At 42.4% G+C, this 20,654-nt stretch overlaps 1 pseudogene; it reads left to right on the top strand.

The window, feature by feature from the left end:
- LOC117191712 overlaps positions 1–20,654 on the top strand; it is a 47,555-nt pseudogene that overhangs the window by 965 nt on the left and 25,936 nt on the right.

Here is a 20,654-nt window from a genome sequence, read left to right as displayed (position 1 = left end):
GCGGTGAGCGTAGTTGTGTAATCAGAGGTGCGAGAATGCATACAAATGCTTATGGAGGATCCCTCAGTAGAAACGCTGGTATCGCCCAGCCCAGACACAAGTGCAGACGATTGAGTTTGCTCCGAGGCCAATTACCTTTGAATACCCTTCTATTCGTTTGCCATTTTTGGCATTTGTTCAAGGTAGCTTCAGTCATCGAATGATAGGAATCAATTTCGAAGTTATATACTAATACCTGGAGCTCAAATCTACCTTGACCAATTCTTGTTCATGCTCAACCGGCATCGGAATTATCCTAAACAAATGGGATGCGTGTCTACCAAACAGGGGAATCTTCACGTTCAGAATTAATTTGTTATCAACTAAAATTCCTTTCGCTGCTAATAGGCTGTAAATTCCCTTAAATTCTGTTCCTGTTCTTTTTCCTGGAAGCACCAATGTTTCTTATAAGTTATCTTTTATTTTTGCGATTTCTCCATTTAACTGTATAGGTTTTAAAATATTTGGATTTAGTCTACCATGATTAATATCTGTCAGTAGATTAATAACTGCTATTTCAATTTTATCGCACTCTTAAATCAAGGAGCTTAGTTGCTTTGTTACCATAAAGAAATGTATAGATTCTTGGTACACATAGAAACTTTCCTTTAATGCTTCCGTTATGTTTTCTACACTAGCGCTCATACTTCTAAAGTTCAACTTTATTTCCTCGGTAGCTCTTTTGAGAATATTTACCGTTGACTCTACCACCGATGTTTGTTTTTTAATTAAATCATCTAGGTTATGTTGGTTTTCTAATAAATTTTTCATATTTCCTTCCAACGTTTTCCTATCTTCGGCGTCCATTATCCCAAACAATATATGATAAAGTGAGCCCATAAACTCAAACGGTGCTCGTTTCTTTCTTTTATTATCCTGAGTCATGATAAGTTTTATTATCTTCCTCCAGGTCTGCAATTTGTCTGTCCGTATTATCTAATACATTATTGCATTGATCTTTAAAAGTATAAAGTTTACCACACACAACTCTCATTTTCCCAATCAATTGTTTCCCCTTTTTTATCATTTGAAAATACGGGTCCATGTTATAATAAACATTTAAATCCCAGGATGAGGCGACTATTTCAACGTCCCCTATCGGATCCAAATATATTGAAGTGGAACTGTTAATTTTTTCAATTGACCACTTCGCCCTTCCTCTGGCAGCAAAGTTTGCATTTGATACTTGGCAACATAACACAAGCACTAACAATGCTGCCATTAGTCCCAGGTTGGACATTCGACGTCTACTACGAGTACTTCTGGTCTCTTTTGGAGTCATTCCAGAGTCTTGCTCTTCTGACTGAATTCCAGCTAATGGACAAATTTAAGTTAAATGCCGTTTTATCAACCCGTCTTGATGTTTTGTAGGTACTACTCTGACTCTATCGTCCCTACCTTTATGTATTTCTTCTATTTTTCCCAAGGGCCATCTAGCTGGGTGACAGGTTTCATCTTTTATTAATACAATCTGTCCTTTTTTAATATTCTGCATTCCTATTTTCCATTTATTTCTTTGTTGCAGTGTGTGCAAATAATCTTCTTTCCATTTAATCAAAAATTCTCTTTTCATTTTCTGAATTAATCTCCACTTATCTAGATTGCCGATTTTTATACCCGATACTCGAAATGAGTATTGGGGTATATTAGATTTGTGGTAAAAGTGGATGTGGAAGGAATCGTTTCCGATCCCATAAAGTATATATATTCTTGATCAGCATCAATAGCCGAGTCGATTGAGCCCTGTCTGTCTATCCGTCCGTCCGTCCGTCCGACCGTCCGTCCGTCCGTCCGTCTGTCCGTCCCTATCAGCGCCTAGTGCTCAAAGACTATAAGAGCTAGAGCAACGACATTTTATATCCGGACTCTGTGATATGTCACTGTTTCATGGTCGGTTTTGCCAATTGCAAAATATGAGTTCAAGGATCTCAGAACCTATAAGAGCCAGAGCAACCAAATTTGGAATCCACACTCCTGTGATATCGGATCTTGACCGTTTGGTCTCAAAATTTCGCCACACCACCTTCCGACCCCGTAAAGGACGAAAATCTGGGGCATCCACAAATTTCAGAGACTATTAAGGCTATAGCAACCAAATTTGGTATCCGCACTCCTGTTAGATCTCACTATAAAACGTATATCTCAAAATTTCGCCCCACCCCCTTCCGTCCCCACAAAGGACGAAAATCTGTTGCATCCACAATATTGCAGATTCGAGAAAACTAAAAACGCAGAATCATAGAGAATGACCATATCTATCCGGTTGCTAAATCTGGATCCAATAATAAAATGACCTGGTGTTAATACGTTCAGATCGTCAATATCATTTGTAGCTGTATACAAAGGGCGTGAATTTAGTACCGCTTCAATTTGACATAATAGAGTTGCCATATCCTCATACCTCATACTCAAAATGAGTATTGGGGTATATTAGATTTGTGGTAAAAGTGGATGTGTGTAACGTCCAAAAGGAATCGTTTCCGACCCCATAAAGTATATATATTCTTGATCAGCATCAATAGCCGAGTCGATTGAGCCATGTCTGTCTGTCCGTCTGTCCGTCTGTCCGTCCGTCCGTCTGTCCGTCTGTCCGTCCCCTTCAGCGCCTAGTGCTCAAAGACTATAAGAGCGAGAGCAACGATGTTTTGGATCCAGACTTCTGTGATATGTCACTGCTACAAGAATATTTTAAAACTTTGCCCCGCCCACTTCCGCCCCCACAAAGGGCGAAAACCTGTGGCATCCACAATTTCGACGATACGAGAAAACTAAAAACGCAGAATCAAGAAAACAATTTCATTTTTTTCTCGCCCTGTCTCTCTCTAACACACACGTAGCATAGCCGGCTTTGCTTAGAGTAAAACATTAGCGCCTAGATCTCAGAGACTATAAAAGCTATAGCAACCAAATTTGGTATCCACACTCCTAATATATCGGACCGAGACGAGTTTGTTTCAAAATTTCGCCACACCCCCTTCCGCCCCCGCAAAGGATGAAAATCTGGGGATATTCACAAATCTCAGAGACTATTAAGGCTAGAGTAACCAAATTTGTTATCCGCACTCCTGTTAGATCTCACTATAAAACGTGTATCTCAAAATTTCGCCCCACCCCTTCCGCTCCCACATAGGACGAAAATCTGTTGCATCCACAATATTGAGGATACGAGAAAACTAAAAACGCAGAATCATAGATAATGATCATATATATCAGATTGCTGAATTTGGATCAGATCAGATCATTTTTATAGCCAAAAGGAACAAATCAATTTGCACTGGCTACGCAGCGCCCGACGTCACGCTCAGACTGATTTTCTGTCTCTCTCGCACGCACTCCTTGTCGTGTCGTTTAATATTAGCGGCGTCTGCCGGAGGAGAGCCATACTGACTTAGTATCGGGTATAACTGTAGAGTTGCGGTCTCCGCAGCAACTCACAACGTTCCCCCTCGTTAAGTGATATTTCACTGATTTTACCCCAGCTTCCCAAATACCTCCGAAGTGAGGTCCTGCCGGGGAATAAAATGCGACTCGATCTGTTCTCTTTCTAATATTGGAACCACTTTAATGTTGTCTTTGAGGGCTCTTTGGTATTCCTCGTCTAATTTGCGCGAAGCTCCCACAAAGTTGCTTGCATCATCGGACAAAATGTTTGCACATTTTCCTCTTCTTGAGAAAAATCTTTTAAGTGCAGCTAGAAATGTATCTGAAGTAAGATCGTTGACTACTTTCAAATGAATATCCTTTGTCGCCATGCATACGAATACGGCAATATATACCTTATAGAATTTCTGCCCCCGGTTTTTAGAGCATCGGATATGGTAAGGCCTGGCGAAGTCTACCCCTGTATTTGTAAACGGGTGCGACATTGTAGCTCTGTATTTCTGCAGATTTCGATACCTAGCACAGGTGACACACTCTTTAAGTTTTTTCTTTAAGCAATTTCTTAGCCCAAATATCCAAAATTTTCGCTGGATATAGTTTCGCATCATATTAATTCCACCGTGCAATGTTTCTTTATGTGCATTCTTGATAATTAAAGACGTCAAGTGACACTTATCTCAAAATCTAAGGATGCTTAACCTCAAATTCCGCGTTGGAGTTTTGCAATCTACCACCAACTCGTAACAATCCATCTTTATCTAAGAACGGATTTAAGCTTAATAGTTTATTTTTTGTTTCTATTTCCTTTTTATTAATTAGGCTAGCTGTTTAGGAACTGAATTGGATAGCTTGTTGTTGTTTTACTATTAATACTTTGGCACTCTAAATCTCCTTCACTGTCAAAAATGGAAGAAATTCTTTCTTTTTGGTTTTGATTTGAATAAACCTCAATACATATGCAATGACTCTTTCTAGCTTATGCAAGTTAACGTACCCAATTCTATTGAGCTCTTATACGAGTTGTAAACAATCTTTGGCTTTCTAAAACGAAAACAATTTCAATCTTGGGCCTCCGCCTAATTGATTTCTAAGATGTACAATCTCAATGGCTCCCGCCACAATCACAATCTTTGACACTCGCCTAAATGGAAAAACAATGTTTGCCCACATCCGGCTTCCCATGAACAATCTCACACCCGGCTTTCTGCAGATCCTGCACTTTGGGCATTTTACAGTTCTCTCTGTGGATGACGAAATCCAATACTCGGGATGGCGAAATCAATTGAGATGTTTATAGAAAAACTATTCCCGAAAGGGATCGACGATGCAAAGATCAAAAAGTTCAAGTCAGTCTTGATCCAGAAGCGACACCGAAAAGTCGAGCTAAAAACTAAGATCGCGCAAACCCTTTGTCCGGAATCCTTTGTGACCCTCAACTTAAATCTATATCTGTAAACTTAGAAGTTAAATAAAAACTTTTTAAAAACGCAATCCGCTACAGCAGTTATTTAATTGGCGCCCAACGTGTGGCGAAGTTGTATAAAAAGCACCGAATAATAAAAGTGTTGCGTCGTGCCGAAACCCGAAGGACAATTAATTAATGGAATAAATCCTTCAATATAAAAACGTGGAGTGTCTGTGAGATATTAGATAAGAAAAAGTGAGATAAAAGGGAAACAAACCGGAGCTTAGGGTGTGCAAAAATAAATACAAAAAAAGCTAATCAAGACAATTCAAAAATACAAAAACAAAAAACAAAATCTTTAAACAAAACAAATTAAAACAAAACACAAAGAAAGTGAAACTACCAGCTAAACCAGAGAAGGAAGACCCCCAGAAGACCCAGTTAAACAACAAAGAAATTTACGAAGGAAGACCCGTTCGAAGAATTGTCAGCCAAACCAAGAAGGAAGAGCCTAAGAAGGACGACCCCTACCGGATAGTTAGTGAGCGAAAGTTGTAGTACTAAATATATAAGTTCAATTAGGTTTAAGCCCAGCGGAGGTCAAGAATATAAAAACAAACATATAAGAAAAATTTAAGGTTTGGAATACTAAAAATGATTAACTCACAAACAAGGACCGATCTCACTGCAGATCTGGTCAAACAATTGAAAGCACTTCAAGTTTCACAAGTACAGGAGCAAATAGTAAATTTGAAACAACAAATAGAATCTAAATCCGATCAGGTATCAGATTATCAGGCAGAAACAAAAGATGAGACAATCAAAGATGACACCACATTAAAAGTAATAGAATCCCTACCAATTTTCAATGGTGGATTAACCCAATACGTAGGATGGAGGGAAGCTGCAGAAACTGCAGTGAAATTATATAAAAAAGGAAGTAAGCAATATTATATTGCCTTAACAATTTTAAGAAACAAAATAACAGGACCAGCACATGACGCACTGACCAACCACGGGACAGTTTTAAATTTCGATGCCATACTTTCACGACTTGACTTTGTTTACAGTGACAAGAGACCAATTTATATAATAGAACAGGAGCTAAGCGTTCTCCGACAAGGGAACCTTTCAATAATAGATTTCTATAACGAGGTTAACAAGAAAATTACCTTGTTAATAAATAAGACAATAATGACTCACGGAAAGGACAGTGAAATCACAAAAGAATCAAATAAAACGAGGGGGAACGTTGTGAGTTGCTGCGGACACCGCAACTCTACGGTTATACCCGATACTAAGTCAGTATGGCTCTCCTCCGGCAGACGCCGCTAATATTAAACGACACGACAAAGAGTGCGTGCGAGAGAGACAGAAAAACAGTCTGAGCGTGACGTCGGGCGCTGCGTAGCCACTGCAAATTGATTTGTTCCTATTGGCTATAAAAATGATCTGATCTGATCCAGATTCAGCAATCTGATAGATATGGTCAGATTTTAGTTTTCTCGAATGTGCAATATTGTGGATGCAACAGATTTTCGTCCTTTGTGGGGACGGAAGGGGGTGGGGTGAAACTTTGAGATACACGTTTTATAGTAAGATCTAACAGGAGTGCGGATACCAAATTTGGTTACTCTAGCCTTAATAGTCTCTGAGATTTTTAAATATCCCCAGATTTTCGTACTTTGCGGGGGCAGAAGGGGGTGTGGCGAAATTTTGAAAAAAACTCGTCTCGGTCCGATATATTAGGAGTGTGGATACCAAATTTGGTTGCTCTAGCTTTTGTAGTCTCTGAGATCTAGGCGCTAATGTTTTACTCTAAGCAAAGCCGCCTATGCTACGTGTGTGTTAGAGAGAGACAGGGCGAGAAAAAAATGAAATTGTTTTCTTGATGATTCTTGATTCCTTAGTCTTAAAGATATGGTTATTCTCTACAATTCTATATCTTTAAAATTGTGTATGTCACAGATTTTCGTCCTTTGTGGGGGCGGAAGTGGGCGGGGCGAAGTTTTGAAATATTTTTGTAGCAGTGACATATCACAGAAGTCTGGATCCAAAACATCGTTGCTCTAGCTCTTATAGTCTTTGAGCACTAGGCGCTGAAGGGGACGGACAGACGGACAGACGGACGGACGGACAGACAGACAGGGCTCAATCGACTCGGCTATTGATGCTGATCAAGAATATATATACTTTATGGGTCGGAAACGATTCCTTCTGGACGTTACACACATCCACTTTTACCACAAATCTAATATACCCCAATACTCATTTTGAGTATCGGGTATAAAAATTAGAGACAATGCCTTACGCATTTTTGTCACTGGCCTAAACGGCGGTATTGCAGAAATCCTATTCTCATTGAATCCTCCAAATTTACCGAATGCCTTGGCAAAGGTACAGGAGTTGCAATCAAATAACATACGGCCCAATTTGCCTATCAATTCAGTGGCCCCAGAAATTCAGTGAAAAATAATTACAATACATTAAGATTCAACCAACGGCAACCAAGGACTAATAGTTCACCATTCGACCAAAAAAGGGATTTTCAAAGGAATAACATGTCATGGGGACAACCCTATTTCTTGGGTAATAGACAACGAAATCAGGCCCCAGAACCAGTGGATGTAGACGAATCAATACAAATCCAGAACCGACAGAACAGCACTCAATACAGGGGTAATAATAATAATAATAATAATAGATATTATCGGGAAAATACTAATGGTTATTATCGGAGAAATAATAACAATTATAACTAAGCTCAGCAATTTCGAGCAAACGTAGTACCGAATAATCAATCTAACGCAAATCAAGCACAGAAACGAAAACCAAATGAAACGTCGGAACAACCGGCTAATAAAGCAATGCGGATAAATAACATTGAAGAGGACAATTTTTTAGATCAGCCCCCGAAGTAGGTCTGCCCTACCTAAAAAGAGTAGATAAAAAATTAAACAAAGAATTAAAAGTTTTGATAGATACAGGAGCAACTTCCTGTTATATAAAAAAGGGAATTTTGGAAAATAAAAAAGAATTATCAATTTATAAGAAAGTTGCTACAGTAAATGGGTTTTCGATAATTAAATATTTCCATAATATAACTATTTTTAACACAAAACAAGTGTTTTCGAAATAGATGGAATGGAGGCGGATTTACTAATAGGATTTAACCTATTAAAGAAAATCGGAGCTGTTATTGATACAGGAAAGGGGACTTTAAGTTATAAGGACAATAAACTTATATATAAATTAGTATATATATATAGTGACATATCCATAATTCCCCACATCCCATACACATTAAGTGAATGTACAATTCATCCACCCCATCCACACAAGTAACAGGACCCCACTTAAGAATCAATAACTGTTTCTTCGCATACTCCAAGCTAGGGCCCCCCATAATATAAACAATGGACCACATTGTTTCATCAACATTAGAATCACGCCACTCTCGAGAAATCGATTCTTTAGAATCACGCCACTCATGAGGACCAATCAAAGCTAGACATAAAACCAAGGAGTATCACATTCCTAGCTCCGTCATGTAATGCAACACCGATCGCCAGCAGTGGATGCCTTTCATCAAAGCCGACGCATCCCCAAATATCGATCCAGGCACGTATGCCACCGACACGAAGATGCAGCCGAGGAAAGCAACGCCCGAAGCCAGAGTCGGGAGTTCCAAGAGAAGGGCTCATGGAAACTAGACTGCAGCAGAGAGATCAGTTCCGTTTGAGACAAGCAGACGTAAAGTTAAGTCGGGGAATTCAACCAATCTTGTGACATAAAGAAATTAAGTACTTAAAATAAAATCTTTTTTAAAAACTAAATTTCGGGTTGCGGATATTTAACTATATATATAATAAACTTATATATGACGAGGTCCTTTCTTTAAACAAATTAACCTTTATAGAAGGAAAAACCATCCTTCCATTGAAGGAATATATAATACAAAAATATATAATGAGAAGAAAAAGAAATGAAAAGTGATTCAGTAAAGGTAGAAGGAAGTTTATATAGCTTGGGATCAAAAAATCCTGAGCACGCCGACGAAGAATTATCCGTCAATAGTTTGGGATTCAAATATCCTGAACCCGCCGTCGTTGAATTATCCGACACTAAAAGTTTGAATAGTTTGGGATTAAAGAATCGTGAACACGCCGTCGTAGAAATATCCGACATACAACGTTATGCAAATTCTGAATTGAAAAAAATGAAATTGTATAACACAATAACCTACAAAGAGGACAATTTAGAAAATCTCAGAGAGAAAATGGTATCTATCATCGAAGAAGACCATGCCAATATAGATTTACAGTTACCGTTCAGAACGGATATAAAAGGAGAGATTAACACTGAACATGATAGACCGGTATATGGCAAACAGTATCCATACGCTTATTCGGTTAACGATTTCGTTAATAACGAAATAAGTAAAATGTTAGATGAAGGTATAATCAGACCTAGTAAAAGCACATATAATTCATCGGTAATAGTAGTACCAAAGAAGGGAGTAAATGAGGACGGAACTCCTAAGAATAGATTAGTAATAGACTTTAAGAAACTTAATGAAATCACCATACCGGATAGATACCCTATGCAAGATCCTTCAGTAATCCTTGCCAATTTAGGTAAGGCAAAGCTTTTCTCGGCCATTGATTTAGAGTTAGGTTTCTATCAGATTTTAATGAGGGAATCAGATATTAAAAAAACATCTTTTTCCATATATAACGGTAAATATCAATTTCTAAGAATGCCTATGGGATTGACGAACGCTCCCAGAATTTTCCAAAGGGCAATGGACGATATACTTGTCACGTCTATATGGACGATATAATAATATTTTCAAAAACTATAGAACAACATTATAAAGATCTTATTCCATATTATTATATATAATACAGATTTTGCAATGCTAATATGAAAATTTCCCTAGAGAAGTCTAAATTCTTTCAATTGGAAACCAAATTTCTGGATACATTGTTTCCCATAATATCATTAAAACAGATCCAGACAAAATCTCCACAATACAAAACTATCCAATTCCTAAAAATATCAGAGAGCTACGTAGCTTCTTAGGACTAACAGGGTATTACAGAAAATTTGTGCGAAATTATGCCACAATTGCCAAACCATTAACAAAATATCTGAGTGGAGTAAATGGGAAAGTTTCACGAAGGGCATCCAAGAAAACATTAATACAGCTGGATGAACCAGCAATTGGAGCATTTAATAATTTAAAGGACAGTTTAATAGCACATATTGAATTAGTACAACCAGATTACAATAAAAAATTCACATTAACCACAGATGCATCGGACATAGCGATAGGTGCAGTTTTGTCACAAGATGGGAATCCCATAACATTTATTTCTAAAACTTTAAGTAAAACCGAGCGATTATATGCTACTAATAAAAAGGAATTATTAGCTATTGTATGGGCATTAAAAAATTTGCGATATTATTTATACGGAGTGAGTGGAATTGAAATACATACAGATCACCAACCTTTGTCCTTTGCAATGTCGCAAAAAAATCCAAATGTTGAAATAAAACGTTGGTATTACTTCATAGAAAGTTTCACACCAAAAATCATTTATAAACCAGGCTCAACTAACGTAGTAGCGGACGCTTTATCTCGGATTCAAATAAATCATATGACAGATAGTGATGTCGACCAGACAGAATCAGAATCAGACATAAATACTCAGCATTCAGCAGAGAGTAGTTTTGAAAACGTCATTCAAGAGACTAGCAAGCCTCTAAACCAATTTAAACAGCAGCTACTATTAGCGCAAGGGAGATTCACAGTTCATGAGTTAGTAAGAGTTTATGAAAATACCCGACATATTATTGAATTTGATACGGTAGACAATCTGCTAATCATTTTAAAAGAATTTATTCAGCCTCACTTAACCACAGGAATACACTGCACTTTAGAAGATTTATACCTTATCCAAAATAAGCTAAAGGAAAACTTCATAAATAAATTTCTCTTCACGAGAAAGTTCCTCCAAGATGTAGTAAACGCAGAAGATAAAGCTATAATTATAGAAGAAACACATTGCAGAGCCCATAGAGGACTAGACGAAAATTACAAAGAAATAACTAAGTTGTATTATTGGCCAAACCTACACAAAAAATTAAAGGTTAGGTTAGGTTAAGGCGGTAGCCGGGAGGGGGGGATAAGAGCCTCCGCCCCCAAGCTCACTTGGACCTATAAAAGGTCCGTTGTGTTGCCGCATGGGCATGTGCCCCTTCTCGTTGCCCGAACCGTGAGAGCATACTACTGCAGGTTAAGGGCAGTCCCATCCGGTGGCTTGGATGTATTTGGACAAGGTCCCTGGTTTGATTACGGACAGGTCCGAAATGTCGTGAGGAAAGCGGCCCCGAGAATCGAAGACGACGATTTCCAAGGGCTGGGCAGTGGCAGAAGAAGTGGGGGACCGATTCCTCCTCCTCCTCGTCGCGACAACTCCTGCAGAAGTCGTTATGAGGGATTGACAGTCTAGAGGCGTGAGTGCCGATCTGCAGTGTCCCGTAATGGCTCTAGTAACTGCAGAGCACTGTGCTCTGCTGAGTTTATACAGCTCTGCTGAGCGCTTCTTCGATCGATATGGCCATATCAATCTTGAGACTTTACAGGAAACGGTTTGCTGCCATCTCCTATTGCATTTTGCTCGAACAATTCGTGCGTTAGGAGCCTGCACGTAGCCAAGGGCATCGCTACTTGCTCCCTCTCCGGTAGGAGAGGAATCGTAGTACCCTGCCTGGCTAGCTCGTCGGCGGCGTCATTCCCCTCGATGTCCTGTGGCCGGGGACCCATATAAGGAAGAGATCTAACTGCTCTGCGATCTCGTGCAGAGACCTGCGGCAGTCATTTACAGTCGCTGAGTTCGACGATATTGAGCCTAGAGCTTTGATAGCTGCTTGGCTGTCCGAGAAGACGCACACTAAGTGCGTATCTAGAAGTAATTTGGAGACGATCGAAATGGCCTCCTTGATGGCTTCAACCTCCGCTTGGAACACACTACAGTGATCCGGGAGCCTGAAGCAATGACTGATGTTCAGCTCGCTGCAGTAGACTCCGCCTCCACGCGGCCGTCTAGCTTTGAGCCATCAGTGTAGAAGTGGACCGCATTTGCAGGTCCTGGTTCGCCCATCTCCCAGTCCTCCCTAGATGGGATTGATACCTGGAAGGGCGTCGAGAGGTGATCACTGGGGATACAGTAATCTGTCCTCTCTGGTAATTGCGGGAGTCTCATCAGGATTCCCGAGTGCCCAACCGCGGATGCTTTCCACAGTCTGGCTTCTCTCATTCTGAGGGCGGAAAGTGTTGCCACCTTCTTTCCCATGAGATCCACAGGGAGGAGGTCCAGCACAGTATCCAGGGCTTCCCCTGGAGTAGTGCGTAGCCCGCCAGTTATGCATAGCTCTGCCATGCGTTGAACTCTGCTGAGTTTATTGAGGCATGTCCTTCTGTCCAAGGCTGGCCACCATACCACCACTCCATAGAGCATGATTGGTCGTATGATGGCGGTGTAGAGCCACCGAACTATATAGGGGGTCATTCCCCATTTTAGTCCGATGGCTTTCCTGCAAGTATAGAGGGCCACTGTGGCCTTCTTTACTCTATCCTCTATGCTCAATTTCCAATCGAGCTTTCTATCGAGGATTAGGCCAAGATACTTGGCGTTGTTGCTGAAGACTAGCGTTTCCCCACATAGTCTTGGGGGAATCAGTACCGGAACTTTGTACTTCCTAGTGAAAAGCACCAGTTCCGTTTTAGACGGGTTGACGCCTAACCCGCATTTGTCTGCCCATTTCGACATTTTCGTGAGAGTACTTGTCATGCACTCACACAATGTCTGCGGAAATTTTCCGGAGAATGCTATGGCAACATCGTCCGCGTACGCCACCACACGGCAGCCACCCCCTCTATCTCCCGCAGCAGTGTGTTCACTGCCACGTTCCATAGGAGGGGCGAGAGGACTCCGCCCTGCGGTGTGCCTCTGCTGACAAATCTGGTACACGTTGACGTCCCCAGTGATGCCTCAACCGTCCTGCATTGTAGCATCTGATCGATCAGGCTCACCGTCCTGGAGTCAACGCCCAGATCCGTCAGTGCGCCGTGATGGCGGTCGGAAGGATGTTGTTAAAGGCGCCTTCTATGTCGAGGAAGGCTACTAGGGTGTACTCCTTAAAATTAAGGGATGCTTCGATGATCGATGTGATCGAGTGTAGGGCCGTTTCGGTGGATCTTCCCTTCCGATAGGCATGCTGGGAGTCTGAGATCAGACTGGACGGAATGCACGCCGTTAGATGCAGCCCCAGGAGCCGCTCCATCGCCTTTAGAAGAAAAGACGATAGACTTATGGGTCTGAAATCTTTTGGGGCAGTGTGCGAGGGCTTGCCTGCCTTGGGTATGAATACGACTTTGGTCTGAAGCCAGGTGTCAGGAATGCACCCGTGGAGAAGATTCCCTCGTAAATTATTTTGAGCCAGTTAATGGCTTTATGTCCCGCGTGAATCAGTTGGGCAGGGAAAATGCCGTCTGCCCGCGGACTTGTAGGTTTAAAGCTTCTGATCGCCCAGGAAATGTTCTCCTGGATTAGCAGTCCCAAGATGGCATTTGAGGCGACAGAAGGAGGCGCGAGGTAGTTGGGTCTGTTTTCATCGCAGCCAGGGAAGTGGGTATTTAGGAGAAGATTTAGCGACTCCTCGCTGGACGTAGTCCACGACTGGTCGGTGTTCTTCAAGTAGCCCAGGGTGGGTGTTGTCTTCGAGAGAACTCTGCGCAAGCGTGAGGCTTCTGAGTTACTCTCGATTTCGCTGCAGAACTTACGCCAGGAGGCGCGTTTGGCTTTTCTAAGTTCTTTGTTGTAGGTTGACAGACTGGCCTTGTATTCGGCCCAGTTTTGCTCAACGTTTTCAGCCTTAGCTTTATTGAAGAGTCTCCGGAGGCTTTCCGGAGTTCACCCAGTTTCGGATTCCACCATTCAGGTTTCTTCCGGCCTCTGTTCTTGCCAGAGGGCATGCTTTGTCGAGCGCCTTATTGCAGGCGTCGGTAAAGATCTTAAGAAGACGAGTCGTGGCCTCCGTGGAGAACTCCTCCTCAGATGGGGGCTCAGGGAGAACACGACAGAGGTAATCAGAGTACAGAGTCCAGTTTGTCCGCCTGATGTTTCGGAATCGGACTGGCTTCGGTAGAAGGAGAAGACAGTTTCCACGTACCTGTGGTCCGAGAAGGAGTGCTCTTCCAGGACCCTCCAGGATACAATGTTACGCTGTATCTCATGAGAGGCAAGCGTGAGGTCCAGGACCTCCTTGCGGTTTTTAATGATAAAGGTGGGATCACTACCCCGGTTTAGTAAGACCATCTGAGTGGTCAGTAAGTAACTGAAAAGGTACTCACCCTTTCGTTTGTGTCAGTGCTTCCCACTGACAGTGATGTGCATTGGCATCGCACCCCACAATTAGGCCGATGTCCTTGGCCGAGCAGTCTGCGATTAGAGCCCGGAGAGGCGCGTGTGGAGGGGGTCTGGTTGTTCATGCCCATGTATGCGGAGCAGATCCTCAGTGAGCGCTCCTGGCCTTCGAGGCTCACTGCGGTGTGGTCTTCATTGCTGAAATTTGGGAGCAAAAATAGGTGCAACTCTCTTTTTGCAAGAATGCAGGTACGAATTTTACCTGCGGTTTCAGCTACATATAGCTTGTAGTCAGAAGTCCTCAGACCGGAGACCCTGTTTCCGAGGATCCAGGCTCCTGAATGAGGACTATGTCGGCTCCACCCTTGGCCAGGTGGAGCAGTAGAGCAGCGCATGCTGCCTTACAATGGTGGAGGTTTATCTGCAGGAGCGTCAACGACATTCCTGAGGCTCGCCTCCACCATTGTTGCTTCTAGATCGCTGTCAGGGGACTCCGGCTCCTCCCCGACAACGATGTGGCTGAGACCTCTGGCTAGGTCGCTCTCGTCGAACGCGTAGTCGTCCAAGATATCGTCGACATCATGGACGCCGCATCCGACGCCGGGTTGTCTTCCTCGCACGAGGCCCCCTCTTTCGGGATCTCCGGCAGCTCCGGTCTGGCTCGACCTCCGCTTGCCTGCCCTTGCGATCGGACTTGTAAGTGGATATGGTGACCTTCTTGTAGCCATAATCCACTACACCGTCCGACTTTGCGAGGAGATCAATGGATTCCTCATTTAGGACGAGGATAATCTGGCGCCTCTGCCCTTGGATATCCTCCACCTTTGCCACCTTCCAATCGGCTGTAGGAAGGTGGGGGTTGCAGACCTGCAGTAACCTGAGGATCTTCTCAGGCTCTGCAGGCTTAGCCGAGACCCACGCTCTGGCTCTCGGGCGACTAGGGACATCTTCCCACTTCACGGCCTCCAGTTTCGCCCCTGGATAGACCTCTTTTAGGGCCGCCACCGCCTTCATGTAGAGGCCGCAGAGCGAGCGTCTTGGCAGGCGATGGCTTTCACCTTGCCTTGATGCCACCCTGCGTCCTCACACTTTGGCGGTGGTCCGCCGTTCTCCTCCAGTTCCAGTAGGAACCGGTCCTGGAGCTCGTTCTCCACCAGGTGCCACTTATCGCGAGGGACATGGCCGTCCTCGGCGCCCTGTCCAGGACACCGATCAGGGTCCTGCCCCTCGCCACCTCAGCGAACGACGGTTCGTGAGGTGGGTCTTCACCCGCTTGGCTTGCTGGGCTTGGCCTGGCTGATTTGCGGGTCCTCCGCTGAGCGTTGCCGCTTGTTGGCGGCCTTGGCTGCGCCCTTTCCGGCTTTGGCTGGCTGAACAGTGGAAGGATTGAGCAGGCCCACAGCCTCTGCTCCTTTCCTTCGGCTGACGCCTTGAAGTTCGGGTCTTCGTTGGACAGGATGAAAGCCGCTCGTCTCCTGTCCTGGTACGTCGGCTTTCCACCCCGTGGTGCAGAGACGCTGCCGCCGGGGCTCCCATGGTTCTTCGTCCCGGTGCGCTTACCAGCCGCATTACGCTCTCTTGGCAGCCCCCCGGTATCCGCTTCGCCTGGAGCCACCCGTTGAAGACCCGATGGCTTTTCGGGCCCCCCTCGCTGCGGCTGCTGCTGAAGACGGTGAACCGACTCAGTCTCCTTCCCGTCTCTTTTGGACCCGGTTTCCCAGGCGCTGGTGCAGAGGGATTGGCTTGTCCCTCCGGTACTTTAAGAGGAGTACCGAGCTCCTTTGCGGTGTTTTTATTTGGTATTTTTGATATGTTTGGCATTTTTGTTCCCACGAGTAGGCGGGAAGGGGTTGGTCACCCGAGGCATAGCCCGCTTGCCCCGGGAAGCCTGATTTAAACTGGAGGTCGGCAACCCCCCGGCCATGCATCCCTCGGCATATAACAGTGTCACCTTGGATTGGGGTAATTTCACTGAGAGTTTTCTTCTCTCCGCCCGACTACCATTCGCCAGCATCCTAGCAGAGACATGACCGTGCTAGGACCTGTTTCCAGCCGCCCTCACGGGAGAGTATAGTCGCACTTCCACCGGTGTGCACAGTTACGGCGGGTGACGGTTCGCTCGCAACCCTCTGTGTCCTAGGGGGGGTGTGAGACGCAGACCGCACCGGGTATTACTAACCGGAGCGGCTGCGCCTGCGCCGAGTTCACAGTTGTGCGAGCCGACCCGTCATCCGTTTGTCCCCCTGTAGCACCCAATGGCTGACGGCCCAAAAAATTAAAAGAATATAAAAAATGGTGAGATCTGTAACAAAAACAAATATCACAGACACCCTGTAAAAATTCCAATTGGGGAAGCTCCCATTCCAGCAAAAGAAGGAGATCAATAACACTTAAACATATACTATGCCCAAAACCTAACATTCATAGCTTGTATAGATTCTTATTCCAAATACTTGGTGGTCAAGGAAATCCAAAGTAAATTAAACATTGAAAATAAGGTAATGGAAATTTTGCAACACTTTCCGTTAGCAACATCATTAATGACTGACAACGAACCAAGCTTTACTTCAGCACAATTTAGATCATTCATACTAAGAAGTAACTTAAATATTTATTATGCTGATCCCAGACACAGCACCTCAAATGGTCAGGGAGAAAGGGTACATTTCACACTAACAGAAATAGCGCGGTGCATCAAGGATGAACTAAATCTAACAGATTATTCGGAAATAATAATAAGGGCGGCACTGAAATATAGCCTGACGATACATTCAACGACCAATCAAATGCCATATGACATATTGTATAACAAAATAGAGCACAAAAATAATCCAATATTACTCAAGGAAGCTCAGACCAAAATGCTTAAGCTTCATAATAAAGATAGAAGAGAAAAAGATTATAAAATAGGAGAAGTAGTTTATGAAAAGAAATTCGGGGAAAGAAATAAACTTCAATCCCGATACAAAAAGCAGGTAGTTAAGGAAAATCGGGCGAATAAAATTATAATCAACAATAGAAACAGAATATATATAAAGATAACATTAAATATTAAGGAAATGCTTTCCATTTTTCCAGAAAATGTATGCGAATATACTTATACTGACTTTTGTTATATTGACGAATTCGGAAGTTATTGACTATACGCATAGTGACTATCTATTGCTCAAAGACGACAGAGACGTTTACACTTATGAAACATACGCCGAACTTTTCCATATTACTAATTTGAGTTTTTATAGAGAGATAATTGATATAGAATCCAAATATGTCAACAAATCAATTAATTCAGACGATGAGTGGGAAATACAAATCGACTTAAGTCTATTAAAATTAATGATTTCAGAATTAGTTCCAAAACGGAATGAAAGGGGAATTAATGAATTAGGTACCATTTGGAAATGGATTGCAGGCAGCCCTGATCATGACGACTTTTTGAAAATACAAAATAAAGTAAATGAATTAACTGAAAATAATAATAAACAATTTAAAATAAATTCCAAATTTTTCAAAGAAATTGAATTGCTATCAAATTCATTAAAAAATATCATCTTCAATGAAGAAACGATACTGAGAAAGCATCGTTTAAAATTAATAACTTTTGACCTACTAAATTTAGTTGATACCATAACCCTCTTAAAAGTAAACATTTTCAATACAAAAATATTAAAAAACGAGGGGGAACGTTGTGAGTTGCAACGGACACCGCAACTCTACAGTTATACCCGATACTAAGTCAGCATGGCTCTCCTCCGGCAGACGCCGCTAATATTGAACGACACGACAAAGAGTGCGTGCGAGAGAGACAGAAAATCAGTCTGAGCGTGACGTCGTGCGCTGCGTAGCGACTACAACTTGATTTGTTCTTATTGGCTATAAAAATGATCTGATTTGATCCAGATTCAGCAATCTGATAGATATGGTCATTCTCTATGATTGTGCGTTTTTAGTTTTCTCGAATCTGCAATATTGTGGATGCAACAGATTTTCGTCCTTTGTGTGGGCGGAAAGGGGTGGAGCGAAATTTTGAGATACACGTTTTATAGTGAGATCTAACAGGAGTGCGGATACCAAATTTGGTAACTCTAGCCTTAATAGTCTCTGAGATTTGTGAATATCCCCAGATTTTCATCCTTTGCGGGGCGGAAGGGGTGTGGCGAAATTTTGAAACAAACTCGTCTCGGTCCGATATATTAGGGGTGTGGATACCAAATTTGGTTGCTCTAGCTTTTGTAGTCTCTGAGATCTAGGCGCTAATGTTTTACTCTAAGCAAAGCCGCCTATGCTACGTGTGTGTTAGAGAGAGACAGGGCGAGAAAAAATGAAATTGTTTTCTTGATGCTGGCTATAATAATGGTTCGATCCAATTCAGATTCCGCAGTCTTAAAGATATGGTCATTCTCTACAATTCTACGTTTTTGGTTTGCTCATATCTTTAAAATTGTGGATGCCACAGATTTTCGTTCTTTGTGGGGGCGGAAGTGGGGGGGGAAGTTTTGAAATATTTTTGTAGCAGTGACATATCACAGAAGTCTGGGTCCAAAACATCGTTGCTCTAGCTCTTATAGTCTTTGAGCACTAGGCGCTGAAGGGGACGGACAGACGGACGGACGGACAGACGGACAGACAGACAGGGCTCAATCGACTCGGCTATTGATGCTGATCAAGAATATATATACTTTATGGGGTCGGAAACGATTCCTTCTGGACGTTACACACATCCACTTTTACCAAAAATCTAATATACCCCAATACTCATTTCGAGTATCGGGTATAAAAATGAAATAGAGGACATTTATAAGCATGAAAAACAACCTGTTGAACTGTCTGATCTACTGGACATTGCAACGGTTAAAATAATTCGAAATGCAGATTTAATAATCATTTATATAAAATATCCTCAAATTAATGATATTTGCAAGTTTTGCCATGCAAGAGCCATCTCACAAAATGATGGAATGTTAGTTATAAGTGAAAAAGTTTGTGAATGTAAGGAGAAATACTATTTAATGAATAATTTTAAAAGTGAAACTTTTAACAATTACGCACAAATAAATTTAAAGAAGACCTGTTTCACCAATTTACTTAATGGCTTTAAGGACAACTGCACTAAAAAAAGGGAAAAAAAACAAAGAAATAGACATCATTCAGGATGGTGCCATATTAGTTTCAGGCAAAAATATCGTAGACAATATACTTTGTTAGGATCGTATCTCCTTATATTCAACAACACAATTGTAATAAATAATATAACCCACATAAATGATAAGGGTAAAATTCTAAAATACATATCGCATCATAGATATAGCGATTTTGAATTAGTTGATTATGTACAATCGAATGATAAACAATTTTCTTTTGATAATGTTAATATTTTAAATCCCCTTATAACACTAGGTAATACGGCCTTACCATTAACAAAATTATTTTTAATCATTTTGATATTGATAATTGTTCGGAGCAGAACCCTAATTCTTGGCCCTCAGCCGCTTATTTTGTTTGTTACTTATGTCTATGTCACTCATTTGTTTGTTAAAGCTTTGCGCGTGCTTGCCCTGCTAAACGCTCTCTGCCAGCTCGCTCTTCGCTATCTCCGCTTTGCGTCTGCCTACCGCCGTCAGCCGAGCGAAGCTGCGCTTAGCGATCGGAGCGGCAATGTAAAGGGCAGGCAAGCGACACTTGCAATTTGGATGTCACGCATTAAAGAACATATCGTAATTTTATTTCTGCGCCGAGTTTTATTTAATTCGAAATAATTAGTCGGCCGATTGGGGATAAAAAACATTATCTCCACATAAAATTTGGTGACCCCGACGTGATCTCTGAGTTGCAGTGTCAATTAATAATCATTCGCGATCGACATTCGTTAGCCCTAGCAAATTTTCGGCGGTTAAGCACAATTCGGTGCTAAAACACACTTACATACACCTACATACACGCATTGCTGGCTATTAATTTCTCTGTCGCTACAATTCGGTCAGTGCAGTGCGGTAGGCAGTGCAGCGAACTCACTAATACACACAAGCGGAGTACAAAGCGGAATCGGACAGCTCGCACAGCCGCACAGCTAAAGGCATTAGCTGTAATCCCTTTGCTTTCGGTTCCACGTTTATACGTATACAGGGTGTCTTTTTCGGTCGTGCTGAGTGACTCTTTTAAAACCTCAACATGGCAGCACCTGAGCCTACCAATGTCGCGAACGCAGCAATGCCGAGTGATGTAGATTCTACAAGCACAAGCCGAGTCCATCGCGCGCCAACTAAAGGCCATGGATCGCTTTCTCACCAAGGAAGAGCTTGCCGAGTTAGATGAGGCAGAACTTCAAGCTCGCTTAGAGCAAATCGAGCGAATGAATGCGGATTTCGATGCCGCTCAAACGAGCCTTGAAGGCTGGA

This window comes from Drosophila miranda (assembly GCF_003369915.1).
Source record: "Drosophila miranda strain MSH22 chromosome Y unlocalized genomic scaffold, D.miranda_PacBio2.1 Contig_Y1_pilon, whole genome shotgun sequence".
In the NCBI taxonomy this organism is placed as follows: Eukaryota; Metazoa; Arthropoda; class Insecta; order Diptera; family Drosophilidae; genus Drosophila; species Drosophila miranda.
Note: the sequence above shows the minus strand (reverse complement) of the source record. Positions and strands in the feature narration are given on the sequence as shown.